Source organism: Schistocerca americana, chromosome 2, assembly GCF_021461395.2.
Source record: "Schistocerca americana isolate TAMUIC-IGC-003095 chromosome 2, iqSchAmer2.1, whole genome shotgun sequence".
In the NCBI taxonomy this organism is placed as follows: domain Eukaryota; kingdom Metazoa; phylum Arthropoda; class Insecta; order Orthoptera; family Acrididae; genus Schistocerca; species Schistocerca americana.
In genome coordinates, this window is record NC_060120.1 from 944,774,380 (window position 1) to 944,791,127 (window position 16,748).

General features: G+C 40.2%; 1 protein-coding gene across 4 annotated transcripts in view; it reads left to right on the forward strand.

Annotated features, from left to right (window-relative positions):
- Nucleotides 1–4,445: 4,445 nt before the first annotated feature.
- LOC124596082 overlaps nt 4,446–16,748 on the forward strand; it is a 46,937-nt gene continuing 34,634 nt past the window's right edge. Inside the window, exon 1 of one of the 4 annotated variants that reach the window (XM_047135070.1) lies at nt 4,446–4,521. The gene's annotated coding sequence lies outside the window, so the exon portion shown is untranslated. Of the gene's footprint in view, nt 4,522–4,578; nt 4,857–16,748 lie in introns of those variants that run through there. The other 3 variants (XM_047135071.1, XM_047135069.1, XM_047135068.1) reach the window with 3 other exon arrangements.

The following is a 16,748-nucleotide window of genomic DNA, read 5'->3' on the forward strand; positions in this document are numbered from 1 at the left end:
ATGTATTATCAATAAAATACTAAAACAGGAAATAGACTAAGAAAAGAGTAAGAAACATGACAGCTCCAATGTCAGTTCATTTACCACAGAAAGCATTCGTCATTGCAGATAATTTTGACAAAATATAGAAAACTACCAATTGCTTAATCTGATAATACTCCATGATAACACAGTTTAATTGGCTCTTCTTAAAGGACAATCTATTAAGGTTAAGAAAGAGCAGTTTCTTTAAGAAAACAGAAATGCCAGGTAGTAAGGAAATTTCCTAAAGGTTACAAATGAACACTAAAAAACTAAATGTATGTGAATCCCTTGCTACTGCTTCCTGTCATCACTGCTGCATGTGAATGTTGTTCTTGTAACAGTTTCATTACACATTTCTGGCAGGAAAATACTCAATCCCTGTGGATTGTCAAAGTTGTGAGAGCCATGCAAAACAATGAAAACAATTAAAAAGATTTATTAATATCATTTATGCAGGACAATGGAATGTTAGGGAAAGGCTAAATTAACTTAAATTAAATGGTTTCATTAACATTTATTTGGGTAGAAACATCAATACAAAACACAAGCAATTACAATGACTGGATATATGGTACAGTACAAAAAAACCAGCTGGTATAAAATACTCTACAAAACTCAGGAACATGCTTCATTGCTACTGACAAATAAAAATAATAACAACAATACAGTATGGTTTATTTATCTATGAGAAGCTCCACTGTAGTGAACAAAATTACAAATAAAAAGTCAGATATTCACTACCTGTATATAACAAGTGAAATTTGTTACTATTATCACTGATCAGTACATGCCTTTTTGCAAACTGTATCTACAAGGTATTTTGTGAATATCACATCAAATATTGTTATCGTTGCCACTATTTTTATTTTCTACCAAACTGCTAATTACGTAATATGAAATCTCACATATAAACACAAATATTCCAATTGGGAATACAGTCATACTATTGGTTCAAACACAACAAAGCAGAATTATTATGGCAAGTAAATAACATTATATGACATATGGAGGAAAAACTCTTTGTGTGGAAGATACATCATAAGGAAGATCACTAAAGCAATGTACTTTAGACAGATATGCTACTGAATTAAAGCTGTAATATAGTCAGTAGAAAAGTGTTCACCTATGTAGTGTCAAGCACTAGAGAAAATGTGTGTATCCTGGGAAAATGTGCTTATTTTATATGAATAATTAACATTAATATTTGTGAACACACATTCCACATCATATGCAACCAAATATAATAAAATGAATGAGAAGAAGTTATGTATGCTAGGCTGTAGGGCTATAGGGTAACTGTTAATTCATGCACTCACAAGGTCTTCAGAATATTTATTAGCACACACTATATGGGAAACTACAATATTTCTTATAATGCATGGTTCAGGCAAAAGAAAGAAAAATTCTGTAAAAAATGTATTTGCAAGTACAGTACTAAAAGGTTTGGCTACTGTTAACTGCCAGCTGAGGGTAATGCTTAAGAAATAATCTAAAAGTTGAGTCTTTGATTAATTTAACAATTGCTCCCACTGTAAGATTTGAATCTGAAGTAGTGTCACAACTCTATCTAAATACTTGAGACATATCTCGTAAATGCATTAAAAACCAGACATTACGAATTATGGATTGAACAATCATGGGCACTGCCTGTAGGGGAAAAGTAACCATTAGAAATTAAAACTACAGAGCAGCCACAAGCCACATACAACTTCATCTTTATTTTGACAAATTTCATTTGACCAATGCGACCGTCTTCAGAAGTTAAGTAGCCGAGGGCCACTCTTTTCAAATATTGGGCTGTCTATATTTTATGTATGACGACAACACTATAGGCAGTTATTATTTGTAATGAGTGGCCCTCAGTTACGTAATTTCAGAAGACGCTCACACTCTTTGATTAAAACTTGTCAAAATAAAGGAAAACTTACATGCAACTTGTGGATGCCTTGCAATTTTAATTATGGAGTGCATTTTCCACGTGTGTTGTGTCTTCAACTACGTGCTATAAACCAAATCACTGTAGCCTTTATAAAAAGTTGTGATTTGTCACATATCCAGGCTACCTTTGAAACATAACACTATGGCTGTTGGATGACAGTTAGAAAAAAGAAAATCTGCATAAGTGATTGTGTCATTGGTCATTAAAAAAATGATTCTGATAACTTTGAATTCACCAATATAGTGCAATAGTTTACAAAGATATTCAACACCCAAAAACAAGATTACTGTCCATGACACTATTCAGAACACAAGTCAAATGTATTCTAAATATGGTCTACTCTGTTAAAACAAACAACTTACAAACAGCAGGGGCCACACATGACTCATTACTGGCCTGTCAAAGCAGTAACAAGAATCATACACTAGGAACTGCCTACAAGATATAAGTAGTGATGACATAAGTGCTCAATGTGCAATGATTAAAGGTGAACTTTCAACATGCACAAACTGACTCTAGAGTTGAAATGCACCTTGTTTGAAGAGTAGTGCACTGTCCAAGTAAGTGACAATTCTGGAATATTGTGAGGATGAAAGACCACCGACATTTAACCTTTGATTAAAGGTTTTTCAACTCCTGTCATACTATACTAGGTAGTGGACTGGTAAACACAATGAAAGGCAAAAATTAAAAATTATTCCTATCTTCTGAAAACTTCTAACAGATATATAAGAAAATGAGATAGGCCTAACTAGAGTAGTGAACTGAAGATGAAACTTGTCTGAGGAGATACTATTTCAATAGAATGTCTGTGAATGAATTTTCAAGGAAGCTGATTACCCATGGCACTTGTTATGATATAATACTGATACTGCAAGTCTCACATTATTGAGACACTAAACAGATGGCAATGTATTCAAGAGAAGGCATAACGTATAATTACAGAGCTCTGAAAAATTGAGTCGCATATTTTACTGATGGGCAACTGTCAGAACACAGTATCAGCAATGGCAATAGAACATCACAAACTGCAGTGTCCAAAACAAGGTAGGTGTAACAGAGTCGGCAGCCCTGTTGACAGTAAGAATTGCTCACGAGTGTATGTCTACAAAAATTTCAGTTTTACCGTTAGAGATATTTGCTGCACATTTACATAATGAACAAGGCATTCGATGGATTTGTAAACACTTCAAATTTTTTCACGCGTCTTGCAGGCACCAACAACTTTGAAATTCCGTGTTTAACCCAGTTCACCCACGTTAAGACATACAGCAACTCACTAGAGCAGCTCCTCTGTACCTAATTCACAATTAATAGCTGCAATATCTCTTTCCAAATACTAAGTTTGTTGCACGACTGACACAAACACGATGTCAATCAGTGAACTTCATGCATCATTCAATTTTAGAACGTGAAGCTAGTCGTAGACCTCACGCATAGACTGATAACAACCGCGACTAAACCTAACGCTATTCTCAGCAAAACAAATCGTGTAGCTTCTGGTTCGTACAATTGGCATCCCATGGGTTTCAGGGACGCATGTTTATGAGTTCACGCTCTATTTAACTGATATGCAGTAACAATAACAAGCTACGCCTATAACAGTCATAAATTAACTTACTATGGGTAAATACTGAGGGAGAACTTGCGAGAAGTACTGAACAAACACCATGTGAAGCATTATAACAAACCTCTGTTTATGTTTTCATAGAACAAGTAGTTTACCGGCGTAGTCTAATAAAGGCAAAGAGATAATCACAAGTTTCTACTAATAGGCTAAGTGGTCAAAAGCACTGTCATAAACTTTGGAGGGGTGGGGGTGTCAGTTGGGTCTGACAACGGTGTTCGCGGCGTCCTTAACCTGTACTTCACATGGCTGTTGACTGTTTTAGACAAGAACCAAAGGTCATCAAATCAGGTAACAGCAAAACGAAACCTGTAATTTCTATGTACCATCTGAAACATTTAAAAACACTGGACGCAAAATCCCATATGGTGTAGTAACAGATGGTGATTCTACGTCAAACTGAAAGAGAGACGCTACAAGCCACTCCCTAGCTACGGTACTGCTGAAACTATAAGCAAAAGACTCACAAACACCTAGCTCTAAGTAATTTGATCTTACCACCTTGTTTACGAACAGGCATTCTTGTCGAAACAAATAAGTCGTCTGCTGCCAGTATTCCCGTCAACTTGCACTTTAAATCACGTCTGGTGTGCCAACCTCAAAACAATGAAGTGAGAAGCACAACTATTGAAAAACTTTTCTTCATACGATTTTCAGAACTGTAATGACACACTTTCACTTTTAACAGCGTACTCCCGGTAGATAACGAATTGGCAAGGAAAACACCGCGACACTACGGAACATAAACATCCAAATTCACACAATATGGCGAGCCACGACTTACACAGCCGCGATACCAACTAGCAACTGACGTGATTGGTCAATGTACGCTCAGTGCGTCACAAAATGTCTACTCCTTGCAGAGATCATACTACTTAGTTGATCATAGACCTGCTTAACATGGCTGTGACCTTTATGAAGGGTATTCCAGGTACTTTGTTTTATAAGAGCATACACTGGAGACATTCACAGCGTGTAGATATATCTTTTCACAGTCTTAGAAATAACAAGCGCCTGCGTTGACGGCGTCTGCAAGAGAGAGTGTGTTTACAATGTTGTTATAGTTGATTGTTTGCAGATTCGGTAGTGATAATGTTCTTAACTGTCGAGTAATATATAGTGATATTTGATAGTTGGTTCTGTTGTGAAATGTTCAGATCAATTTCTCTTAATTACGTCACTTAAGAAAAGAAAAATAACCTGTGTTAGTAGCAGCGCCGATACAGTCAGCATCAGTGCTAGTAAGTTTTCATCCCTAGCCAAGATGTAAGATCACGTATCTCTGTATTTGTTTATTATATTGAGGCCATATACAATTATCTCTGAAAACCAGACACATTGTTTAACAGAATTCTTAGAGTTTGAATTTTTCATTTTGTCTTGTAAAATACATTTTTACAATAATTACGCAGAGTACCATAACACAAAGTCGTGTAAAGTATCATTTCACTTTCAGTTAATGCGATACATAAAACTCATTAATCACAGGATGAAAACGTGAGCCCTACAACTTCAGCTTGCTGTTTGTAGTCTACGATTGTTGTGCTATATTATCGTATTGTTCGATATTTTTCAGTGTTACTAAGTCACTTACAGCATGTATTTCAAAAGGATCACCCTACTGAGTATATGGTAGATTCTGTAAACGATAAAATGTCATTGGTTTGGAACTTCTGTGGCTTGTGTCCTCATAATATTCTGCTAGAGAAGTTAAGTTTTTATGGAATAAGTAGTGCAGCATATGCCTCATTTAGTTCGAGAAACAGCATGCAGAAAGTTATCATAGCCTGCTTAAATAATTCAAATATTAATACAGACACCATGTCATCTTCAATTTATCGTACAAATGATCCTCCTTGGGAGAAATTGCAGTGGGTACTTCATACAGTATGATTGTTGGCCCATTACTGTTCTTTTTTTATATTAATAATATACAATTCTATTTTGGGGAGGAGGCAGAAATATCCCTGTTTGCAGATGATACAAACAGTATTGTGAGGCCAGGCAACAAATCATTACCAGGGAAAACAATAAATGATGTTTTTGTAGAAGCCGCAGATTGATTTTTGTCAAATGGGCTACTTATGAAAATACCAGTTATGTAATGTGAAGAAGAAAACTCGCCTCCTGTTAATGCACTATACAAACAAAAGATAATAACAGGGTAGAAAGTTCAGTGTTCTTATATTGATGGAAAATTTAAAGTGAGAAGACCTATACTAGACATGCTAAAACCTTTAAGTTTGTCTCGTTTTGGCATAAGAATAATTACCAGCTTCATGGCATATAGAACTCAGTAAGTTGAGATATTTGGCATACCTTCATTTGCGAGTGTCATAAGGGACAATATTCTGCTATAGATCCACACGTAGACAAAAAATATTCATTGTAAAAAAGAAAGTAATTAGAATTACCTGTGGGTGTTCACACATGTACACATTATAGGCATCTCTTTAAGCAGCTGGAATGTTAACCACAGCTTCACATTACTTTTATTTTCTTACTGTATTTAACTTCTTTGTCAACAATCCATCTGAGTGTGAGAGTAGCAGGTATATTCACAAGTACAACTCTAGAAGGAAAAATGATCTGCATTACCCTTTAATAAACCAAATTTTGGCACGGAAAGGGATAAATGTTCAGCTATAAAACCATATATCAATATGCACATGGAAAGAAAATGTCTTAAGGGATAACAGAAATATTTTCACAGGTTGATTAAAAATGTATCTCTTTACAAACATTTTTTCTGCCATAGAAGAATTCTTGAATAGAAATAGGTAGCCTAGTCATTTTTACAGGAAAAGCCATATATATAAAACATCAGTCATGATGATGATGATATTGTTTCATCACAGTGCTTGTAGTATTTTCATGCCAGGATATTGAACACCTTTTTCAATATTTTATAGTGTTTGTGAGAGGCACCTCACTAGTTTTGTTGTTTCTTGTGTTTTGAGACTGTATAATGTCACTTTAAACACTGTATTATCCAGGATTGAATAACAACAATATAGAAACAGTCTGCTGGGATGAGTGATGAGGGTACAGGATACAGCTGCTAGGGCCAGTGTTGGGAGGCTGTGCTCTGGCGGGGGGGGGGGGGGGGGGGGGGGGGGGGGGGGAGGAAGACCAGAGGAGTACAAAAGAAGGAGAGAGGAGAAGCAGGGAAGGAAAAAGGTTTTGTAAGTGCACTGGTGAGATAGAAGACATGTAGTTCTGGAATGGTAGCAGAGAAGGCGTTGTGTGCAAGACAGGGACTGTGAAATTTTGTGCCAGGGGGGCTATGGGAACAAAGGACATTTTATAGGTAGATTTTCCACCTTAAAAAAAAGAGCTGGTGCTGGAAAGAAAAATTGAAATGGCATGGGCTGTGAAGCAGTAATTAAAGTGACGCATGTCATGTTGGGGAGCATGTTCAGCAACTGGGTGGTGCTGGTGTCTCTTGACCATTGTTTGCTGGTGGCCATTCATGCAGACAGACAGCTTGTTAGTTGCCACACCCACAGAGAAAGCAGCACAGTTGTTGCAGCTTGGTTGGTAGATCACATGGCTGCTTCCACAGATGGCCCTGTCTTTGATGGGGTAAGATGATTTCTGTGAAAGGACTGGAGTAGGCAGTAATGAGAGGATATATGGGACAGTTAGCTATACTGCAGTGATATGAGGCAAGGGATTGGGAACAGGGTGGAGTAGGAACAGACAAGGATACTGCATAGGTTTGGTGGGTGGCAGAATACCACTATGGGAGGTGTGATGAGGATGGTAGGGAGGATATTCCTCTCCAATATACTGTGTCCCCACAATACTAAATTGATGAGCCCTTGATACCTCAGAACATGTCCTACCATTGATCCCTTCTTCTAGCCAAGTTATGCAACAAATTCCTCTTCTCACCAATTCTGTTCAGTACCTCCACGTTAGTTACATGATCTACCCATTTGATCTTCAGCATTCTTCAGTAGCACCACATTTTGAAGGCTTCTATTCTCTTTTCATATGCACTATTTGTCGTCCATGTTTCACTTCCATACATAGCTACTCTCCATAAAAATAATTTCAGAAAATACTTCCTGAGACTTATATCTATTGTTGATGTTAACAAATTTCTCTTTTTCAGAAACGTATTCCTTGCTATCACCAGTCTATGTTTTATATCCTCTCTACTTTAACCATCATCTGTTATTTTGCTTCCTAAATAGCATTACTCATTTACTAGTTTAAGTGTCTCATTTCCTAATCTTATTCCCTCAGCTTCCTAATCTTATTCCCTCAGCATCACCTGATTTACTTAGACTACATTCCATATTTTGCTTATCTTTTATACTTCTTTCAAGACATTGTCCATTCTATTCAGCTGCTTTTCCAAGTCCTTTGCTGTCTCTGACAGAATTACAATGTCATTGGCAAACCTCAAAGTTTTTATTTCTTCTCCATACTCCAAATTTTTCTTTTGTTTCCTTTACTTCTTGCTCAATATACAGATTGAATTACATCAGGGGTAGGCTACAGCCCTGTCTCAATCCCTTCTCAGCCACTGCTTCCATTTCGTACACTTCAACCCTTATAACTGTCATCTGGTTTCTGTACAAATTGTAAATAGCGTTTCCCTCCCTGTATTTTACCCATGCCACCTTTGGAATTGAAAAGAGAGTATTCCAGTCTGTGTTGTCAAAAGTTTTTTGTAAGTTGACAAATGCTAGAAATGTAGGTTTGCCTTTCCTTAATGTATCTTCTAAGATAAGCGATGAGGTCAGTATTGCCTTGTGTGTTCCTACATTTCTATGGAATCCAAACTGATCTTCCCCAAGGTCAGCTTCTACAAGATTTCCCATTCGTCTGTAAAGAATTCGTGTTATTATTTTGCAACCATGACATATTAAACTGATAGTTTGGTAATTTTCTCACCTGTCAACACCTGCTTTCTTTGGGATTGGAATTATTATATTCTTCTTGACGTCAGAGGGTATTTCGCCTGTCTCGTACATCTTGCTCACCAGATGGAAGAGTTTTGTCATGGCTGGCTCTCCCAGGGCTACCATATGTAACCTGCCCTCCTATATAAAAGACATCTAACTGTTTGCTCCATCGACTCTCCATAGTTGTCATTCCTTTTCCACCTGGAACCCTGCTCATCATTGTTGATGCCACATCAGTTTGCACTAATAAACTTAAGCCTAAGCTGCTACTGAACACTACCTTTCCCAGCATCTGACGAGCCTGTCACCTGGTTTAAATTTTTTAATGGTATTTTCATGTTCTGCACTGAGGGTAAGGACACCCTAGCCACATTCCTTCAGAACCTCAACACTTTCTCCCCCATTTGCTTTACTTGGTCCTCCTTCAACTCAGCAATGTTGACCTCCATCTTAGGGATGGCTACACCAGTACCTATGTCCACATCAAACCTACCAACCACCAACAATACATCCACTTCAACAGCTGCCGCCCATTCCTTGACGAGAAGTCCCTTCCATTCACCCTAGCCAACTGTAGTCATCGCATCTGTAGTGACAAGCAGTCTTCCTGCAAATGTACTAAGGGTCTCACGGAGGCATTTACAGACCGAAATTACCTTCCCAACCTTGTTCCAAAGCAGAACTCCTGCCTCGCCTCTCCAGTAACCTGCCACTTCGCACATATCCACTATCCGGCCACAAAGAAGCGCTCCTGTCTTGACTCAGTACCACCCAGTACTGAAGCAGCTGAACCACATTCTCCACCTGTGTTTCAACTACCTGTCATTGAGCCCTGAAATGAGGAATATCTTCCCAGCTCTCCTTCTCATCCCTCCCACAATAGTGTTTTGCCACCTGTCAGACTTACGCAATATCCTTGTCTGTCATTATTCCACCCCTGCTCCAGATCTCTTGCCTCATATCACTGCAGTAGACCTAGATGCAAGACCTGCCCCATACATCCTTCCACTACCATGTACTCCAGTACTGCCACAGGGATCTCTTACCCCACCTGTTGAAGCAGTCATGTGATCTGCCAACTAAGCTGCTACCACTTAACCACTGTCTACATGTGCATGATAACTAACAAGCTGTCTGTCTACATGAATGGCCACCACCAAACCGTAGCTGAGAGACAGGAGGACTACCCAGTTTCCGAACACGCCACCCACTTTATTGACTGCTTCACAGCCTGTGCCATCTAAATTCCTTCTACCAACACCAGCTGTTTCTCAACTGCACATGTGGAAACTCTCCCTACAAAATGTCCTTTGCTCCCATGACCTCCTGTGAGCTAAACCTTTGGTAGTCCCTGTCTTCTGCATACCCATCCCTTTCCATACTCCAGTACTACAGACATCTTTTCCCACTTATTACCATCCCCATCATGCCCCCCCTCCCCCCCCCTCCCAACAGTGCACCTAGCAGCTCTATTGGTCCCCACCATGTCCATGCATGCTTCGACAGGCAGCTCTAGCTTCTTCTCCAATCCCTATCCTAATATTTGTCCTCCTTCTCACCTCAAGTGTCCTTTTACCTCACCACCAATCCTAGCTGATTGCTGCTTACATCAGGCACAATCACAGTTGGGCCTCAGTGCCCAGAGACAGAGTATGTAAGTTGTGCTTGCGTGGACATTTGCTTGTTTTTCACTTTGGAGAAGGACTTTGTGTAAAATCTTAAATATTTTAATAGTCTTTTTCATTGTGTCTGTCAGCAGCTCAACACCACCTCTATGTAGTGAATAGCAATCAATCATTTCAGTATTGTTTTTGGTCTTCGGTTTTATGAGATCCCACACCTCTGTTGCAGTACCCGTTAAAATACACTCCTGGAAATTGAAATAAGAACACCGTGAATTCATTGTCCCAGGAAGAGGAAACTTTATTGACACATTCCTGGGGTCAGATACATCACATGATCACACTGACAGAACCACAGGCACATAGACACAGGCAACAGAGCATGCACAATGTCGGCACTAGTACAGTGTATATCCACCTTTCGCAGCAATGCAGGCTGCTATTCTCCCATGGAGACGATCGTAGAGATGCTTGATGTAGTCCTCTGGAACAGCTTGCCATGCCATTTCCACCTGGCGCCTCAGTTGGACCAGCGTTCGTGCTGGACGTGCAGACCGCGTGAGACGACGCTTCATCCAGTCCCAAACATGCTCAATGGGGGACAGATCCGGAGATCTTGCTGGCCAGGGTAGTTGACTTACACCTTCTAGAGCACGTTGGGTGGCACGGGATACATGCGGACGTGCATTGTCCTGTTGGAACAGCAAGTTCCCTTGCCAGTCTAGGAATGGTAGAACGATGGGTTCGATGACGGTTTGGATGTACCGTGCACTATTCAGTGTCCCCTCGACGATCACCAGTGGTGTACGGCCAGTGTAGGAGATCGCTCCCCACACCATGATGCCGGGTGTTGGCCCTGTGTGCCTCGGTCGTATGCAGTCCTGATTGTGGCGCTCACCTGCACGGCGCCAAACACGCATACGACCATCATTGGCACCAAGACAGAAGCGACTCTCATCGCTGAAGACGACACGTCTCCATTCGTCCCTCCATTCACGCTTGTCGCGACACCACTGGAGGCAGGCTGCACAATGTTGGGGCGTGAGCAGAAGACGGCCTAACGGTGTGCGGGACCGTAGCCCAGCTTCATGGAGACGGTTGCGAATGGTCCTCGCCGATACCCCAGGAGCAACAGTGTCCCTAATTTGCTGGGAAGTGGCGGTACGGTCCCCTACGGCACTGCGTAGGATCCTACGGTCTTGCCGTGCATCCGTGCGTCGCTGCGGTCCGGTCCCAGGTCGACGGGCACGTGCACCTTCCGCCGACCACTGGCGACAACATCGATGTACTGTGGAGACCTCACGCTCCACGTGTTGAGCAATTCGGCGGTACGTCCACCCGGCCTCCCGCATGCCCACTATACGCCCTCGCTCAAAGTCCGTCAACTGCACATACGGTTCACGTCCACACTGTCGCGGCATGCTACCAGTGTTAAAGACTGCGATGGAGCTCCATATGCCACGGCAAACTGGCTGACACTGACGGCGGTGGTGCACAAATGCTGCGCAGCTAGTGCCATTCGACGGCCAACACCGCGGTTCCTGGTGTGTCCGCTGTGCCGTGCGTGTGATCATTGCTTGTACAGCCCTCTCGCAGTGTCCGGAGCAAGTATGGTGGGTCTGACACACCGGTGTCAATGTGTTCTTTTTTCCATTTCCAGGAGTGTATGTAGTAAAGGAGACATTAACAATTTCTACATGATTCTTTTGTCACATTTTCAAATAAAATCCTTTTTTCCCAAATGAATTTTAACAAAGTCCCCTTACAGATACCAGTAATGGAGAGACACCATGCTTTATGCTTTCATATTTTAATGTGTTAATATTTTTTGTTACTGTCAATAAAAATCAGTTTCAGGTGAACTTTGACATACAGTTACAATACAGGACAAAAAAATTATTTTCATGTTGCCTTTGTCTCCTTGTTCTATATTCATAATCAATTTATGTTCTCGAGTGGTAAGATATTCAGCAACTTCCCGTCTAACATAGAGCAAGAAATTGTAAACACCTACAAATTCAAAAGAAAATTAAAAATATATCTCATTAGCCATGTTTCATGCAAATCATCTGAATATGAAGACTCAGGAGTTCAAAAATTCTGTTGGCTGTATGGCAAGTAGCAGTGTGTGTTATATCACAGTATGTGGAGTAAATAGTACACAGTATTTTCTCTCCACCCCTTGTGGATCTCCTACTGCCGTTACAGCATCCCACATACGTGTCACCATCGATTTCTGTCTTCCTATGGTTCCTGTTCATCTTCTATTTCACTTTTTCTTGTGGCCTTCTTTACCCTATATAATCCGGCAACCATTGACCTTCCTCTTCTCCGTCTTCCCTGAGAATGGTACATCAAGTTCTTATTTGACCATGTGCCATTCACTGTGTATATCCATACTAGGCGAGCTGCCATTCTTCTATTCTGTCTGTAATGTTTTCTTGGGACTCGAACATTTCTGTAATCATATTTCTTACTTGGTCTCACTGAAGTATTATACACAGTCTTGTGAGATAGTCCATTTCTACAGATTTTAGTTTGTTTCAATTTTTTCCAGTAAACTCCTAGCGCTCACATTCGTAAGTTGTTATAGGCTCTACAATACTTATGTAAAACATCCTTTTTAGTTTCCAACTTATTGTAGACCGTAACAGGAAGTTTAGCTTCTGGATTGCTGTTTCCCCATAGACTACTCATTGCTGTACCTCCCAGTTACCTGTTCCATATTCTGGTGAAATTTTTTACCTGGCTTGATGTGGTGGTCATCAGCTATTGTGTTTCCTACTCTTCCTCCACTTCATAACTGTTCATTATTTTCAAAATTTCCTTTCGGTCCCCACTCATCAAATTGTCACGTAGAGGGAGGTGTAATTAGATGAATGACGAACACTAACTTCACTTAATGGAGGTTTATTCAGCACTTGCACATACAAGAGCACGGAGCGAACTGCCTACAGCCAGAACACATACGGTATATATACAGTTACAGAACTTTCCAGTACAATGATTCTTGACATTTGTGGATACTTCTAGAATGTACTCGAACCGAATATAGAAGTTAAAATTTTACAGTTCAGGTGAGTTTTGTTGAACTCACGACCCTCCATGCAACAGTCTAGTGTCATAACCACTACACCATGGTGACTGGGCTACTGAGCTTCTTCTGCGACAATGTTGTTGTTGTGGTCTTCAGTCCACAGACTGATTTGATGCAGCTCTCCATGGTACTCTATCCTGTGCAAGCTTCTTCATCTCCCAGTACTTACTGCAACCTACATCCTTCTGAATCTGTTCAGTGTATTCATCTCTTCGTCTCCCTCTATGATTTTTACCCTCCATGTTGCCCTCCAAAGCTAAATTGGTGATCCCTTGATGCCAAAGAATATGCACTACCAACGGATCCCTTCTTCTAGTCAAGTTGTGCCACAAATTTCTCTTCTCTCCAATTCTATTCAATACCTCCTCATTAGTTATGTGATCTACCCATCTAATCTTGAGCATTCTTTTGTAGCACCACATTTCAAAAGCTTCTATTCTCTTCTTGTCTCAAGTATTTATCGTTCATGTTTCACTTCCATACGTGGCTACTCTCCATACAAATACTTTCAGAAATGACTTCCTGACACTTAAATCTATACTTGATGTTAACAAATTTCTCTTCTTCAGAAACACTATCCTTGCCATTGCCAGTCTACATTTTATATCCTCTCTACTTCTACTATCATAAGTTATTTTGCTCCCCAAATAGAAAAACTCCTTTACTACTTTAAGTGTCTCATTCCCTAATCTAATTCCCTTACCATCACCCGATTCAATTCGACTACAGTCCATTATCCTCATTTTGCTTATGTTGATGTTCATCTTATACCCTCCTTTCAAGACACTGTCCATTCCGTTCAACTGCTCTTCCAAGTCCTTTGCTGTCTCTGACAGAATTACAATGTCATCGGCGAACCTCAAAGTTTTTATTTCTTCTCCATGGATTTTAATTCCTACTCCGAATGTTTCTTTTGTTTTCTTTACTGCTTGCTCAATATACAGATTGAATAGCATCGGGGATAGGCTACAACCCTGTCTCACTCCCTTCCCAACCACTGCTTCCCTTTCATGTCCCTCGACTCTTATAGCTGCCATTGGTTTCTGTACAAATTGTAAATAGCCTTTTGCTCCCTGTATTTTACCCCTGCCAGCTTCAGAATTTGAAAGAGAATATTCCAGTCAACTTTGTCAAAAGCTTTCTCTAAGTCTACAAATGCAAGAAACGTAGGTTTGTCTTTCCTTAATCTATTTTCTGAAACAAGCCATAGGGTCATTATTGCCTCACGTGTTCCAACATTTCTACGGAATCCAAACTGATCTTCCCCGAGGTTGGCTTCTACCAGTTTTTCCATTCGCCTGTAAAGAATTCGTGTTAGTATTTTGCAGCCGTGGCTTGTTAAACTGATAGTTCGGTAATTTTCTCATCTGTCAATACCTACTTTCTTTGGGATTGGAATTATTATATTCTTCTTGAAGTCTGAGGGTGTTTCGCCTGTCTCATACATCTTGCTGACCAGATGGTAGAGTTTTGTCAGGGCTGGCTCTCTCAAGGTTATCAGTAATTCTAATGGAATGTTGTCTACTCCCGGGGCCTTGTTTCGACTTATGTCTTTCAGTGCTCTGTCAAACTCTTCACGCAGTATCATATCTCCTATTTCATCTTCATCTACATTCTCTTCCATTTCTGTAATATTGTCCTCAAGAACATCGCCCTTGTATAGACCCTCCATATACCCCTTCCACATTTCTGCTTTCCCTTCTTTGGTTAGAAGTGGGTTTCCATCTGAGCTCTTGATATTCATGCAAGTGGTTCTCTTTTCTCCAAGGGTCTCTTTAATTTTCCTGTAGGCAGTATCCATCTTATTCCTAGTGATATGCACCTCTACATCCTTACATTTGTCCTCTGGCCATCCCTGCTTAGCCATTTTGCACTTCCTGTCGATCTCATTTTTGAGACGTTTGTATTCCTTTTTGCCTGCTTCATTTACTGCATTTTTATATTTTCTCCTTTCATCAATTAAATTCAATATCGCTTCTGTTACCCAAGGATTTCTATTAGCCCTCGTCTTTTTACTTACTTGATCCTCTGCTACCTTCACTATTTCATCTCTCAAACCTATCCATTCTTCTTCTACTGTATTTCTTTCCCCCATTCTTGTCAATCATTCTCTACTGCTCTCCCTGAAGCTCTCTACAACCTCTGGTTCTTTCAGTTTACCCAGGTCCCATATCCTCAAATTCCCTCTGCCCCTGGAAATGTCTTACAATTTAAAACCTGGTTCCTGAATCTCAGTCTTACCATTATATAATCTATCTGAGACCTTCGAGTATCTCCAGGCTTCTTCCATGTATACAACCTCCTTTTATGATTCTTGAGCCAAGTGTTAACTATGATTAAGTTATGCTCTGTGCAAAATTCTACCAGGCAGCTTCCTCTTTCATTCCTTCCTCCCATTCCATATTCACCTACTACTTTTCCTTCTCTTCCTTTTCCTACTGTCGAGTTCCAGTCACCCATGACTATTAAATTTTCGTCTCCCTTCATTATCTGAATAATTTCTTTTATCTCATCATACATTTCATCAATCCCTTCGTCATATGCGGAGCTAGTTGGCGTATAAATTTGTACTACTGTAGGTGTGGGCTTCGTATCTATCTTGGCGACAATAATCTGTGCGCTATGCTGTTTGTAGTAGCTTACCCGCATTCCTATTTTCCTATTCATTATCAAACCTACTCCTGAATTACCCCTATTTGATTTCGTATTTATAACTCTGTATTCACCCGACCAGAAGTCTTGTTCCTCTTGCCACCGAACTTCACTAATTCCCAGTATATCCAACTTTAACCCATCCATTTCCCTTTTTAAATTTTCTAACCTACTTGTCCGATTATGGGATCTGACATTCCACACTCCGATCCATAGAATGCCAATTTCCTTTCTCCTGATAACATTGTCCTCCTGAATAGTCCCTGCCCGGAGACCCGAGTGGGGGACTATTTTACCTCCAGAATATTTTACCCAAGAGGACGCCATCATCATTTAACCATACAGTAAAGCTGCATGCCCTCGGTAAAAATTACGGCTGTAGTTGCTCTTGCTTTCAGCCGTTCGCAGTACCAGCACAGCAAGGCCATTTTGCTTAGTGTTACAAGGCCAGATCAGTCAATCATCTGGACTGTTGCCCCTGCAACTACTGAAAAGGCTGCCGCCCCTCTTCAGGAACCACATGTTTGTCTGGCCTCTCAACAGATACCCCTCCGTTGTGGTTGCACCTATGGTATAGCTATCTGTATCGCTGAGGCACGCAAGCCTCCCCACCAACGGCAAGGTCCATGGTCCATGGGCGACAATATTCTTGTTATAATTTTCTTGTCATAAAGCAAATATCATCCTCATTGCAAATAAATATCTAAAGTAAAGAAAACAACTGAATATATGAATTTTGCAGGTAGGCCTGAAACTCAATTACAGTAATATTAAGATAATTTTTAATTAACATTTTGATAAAAAACACCAATTACTTGTAGTATTATCCATTTTGAAGTGTGAGGTGCAACTTGCTATACTTTGATAG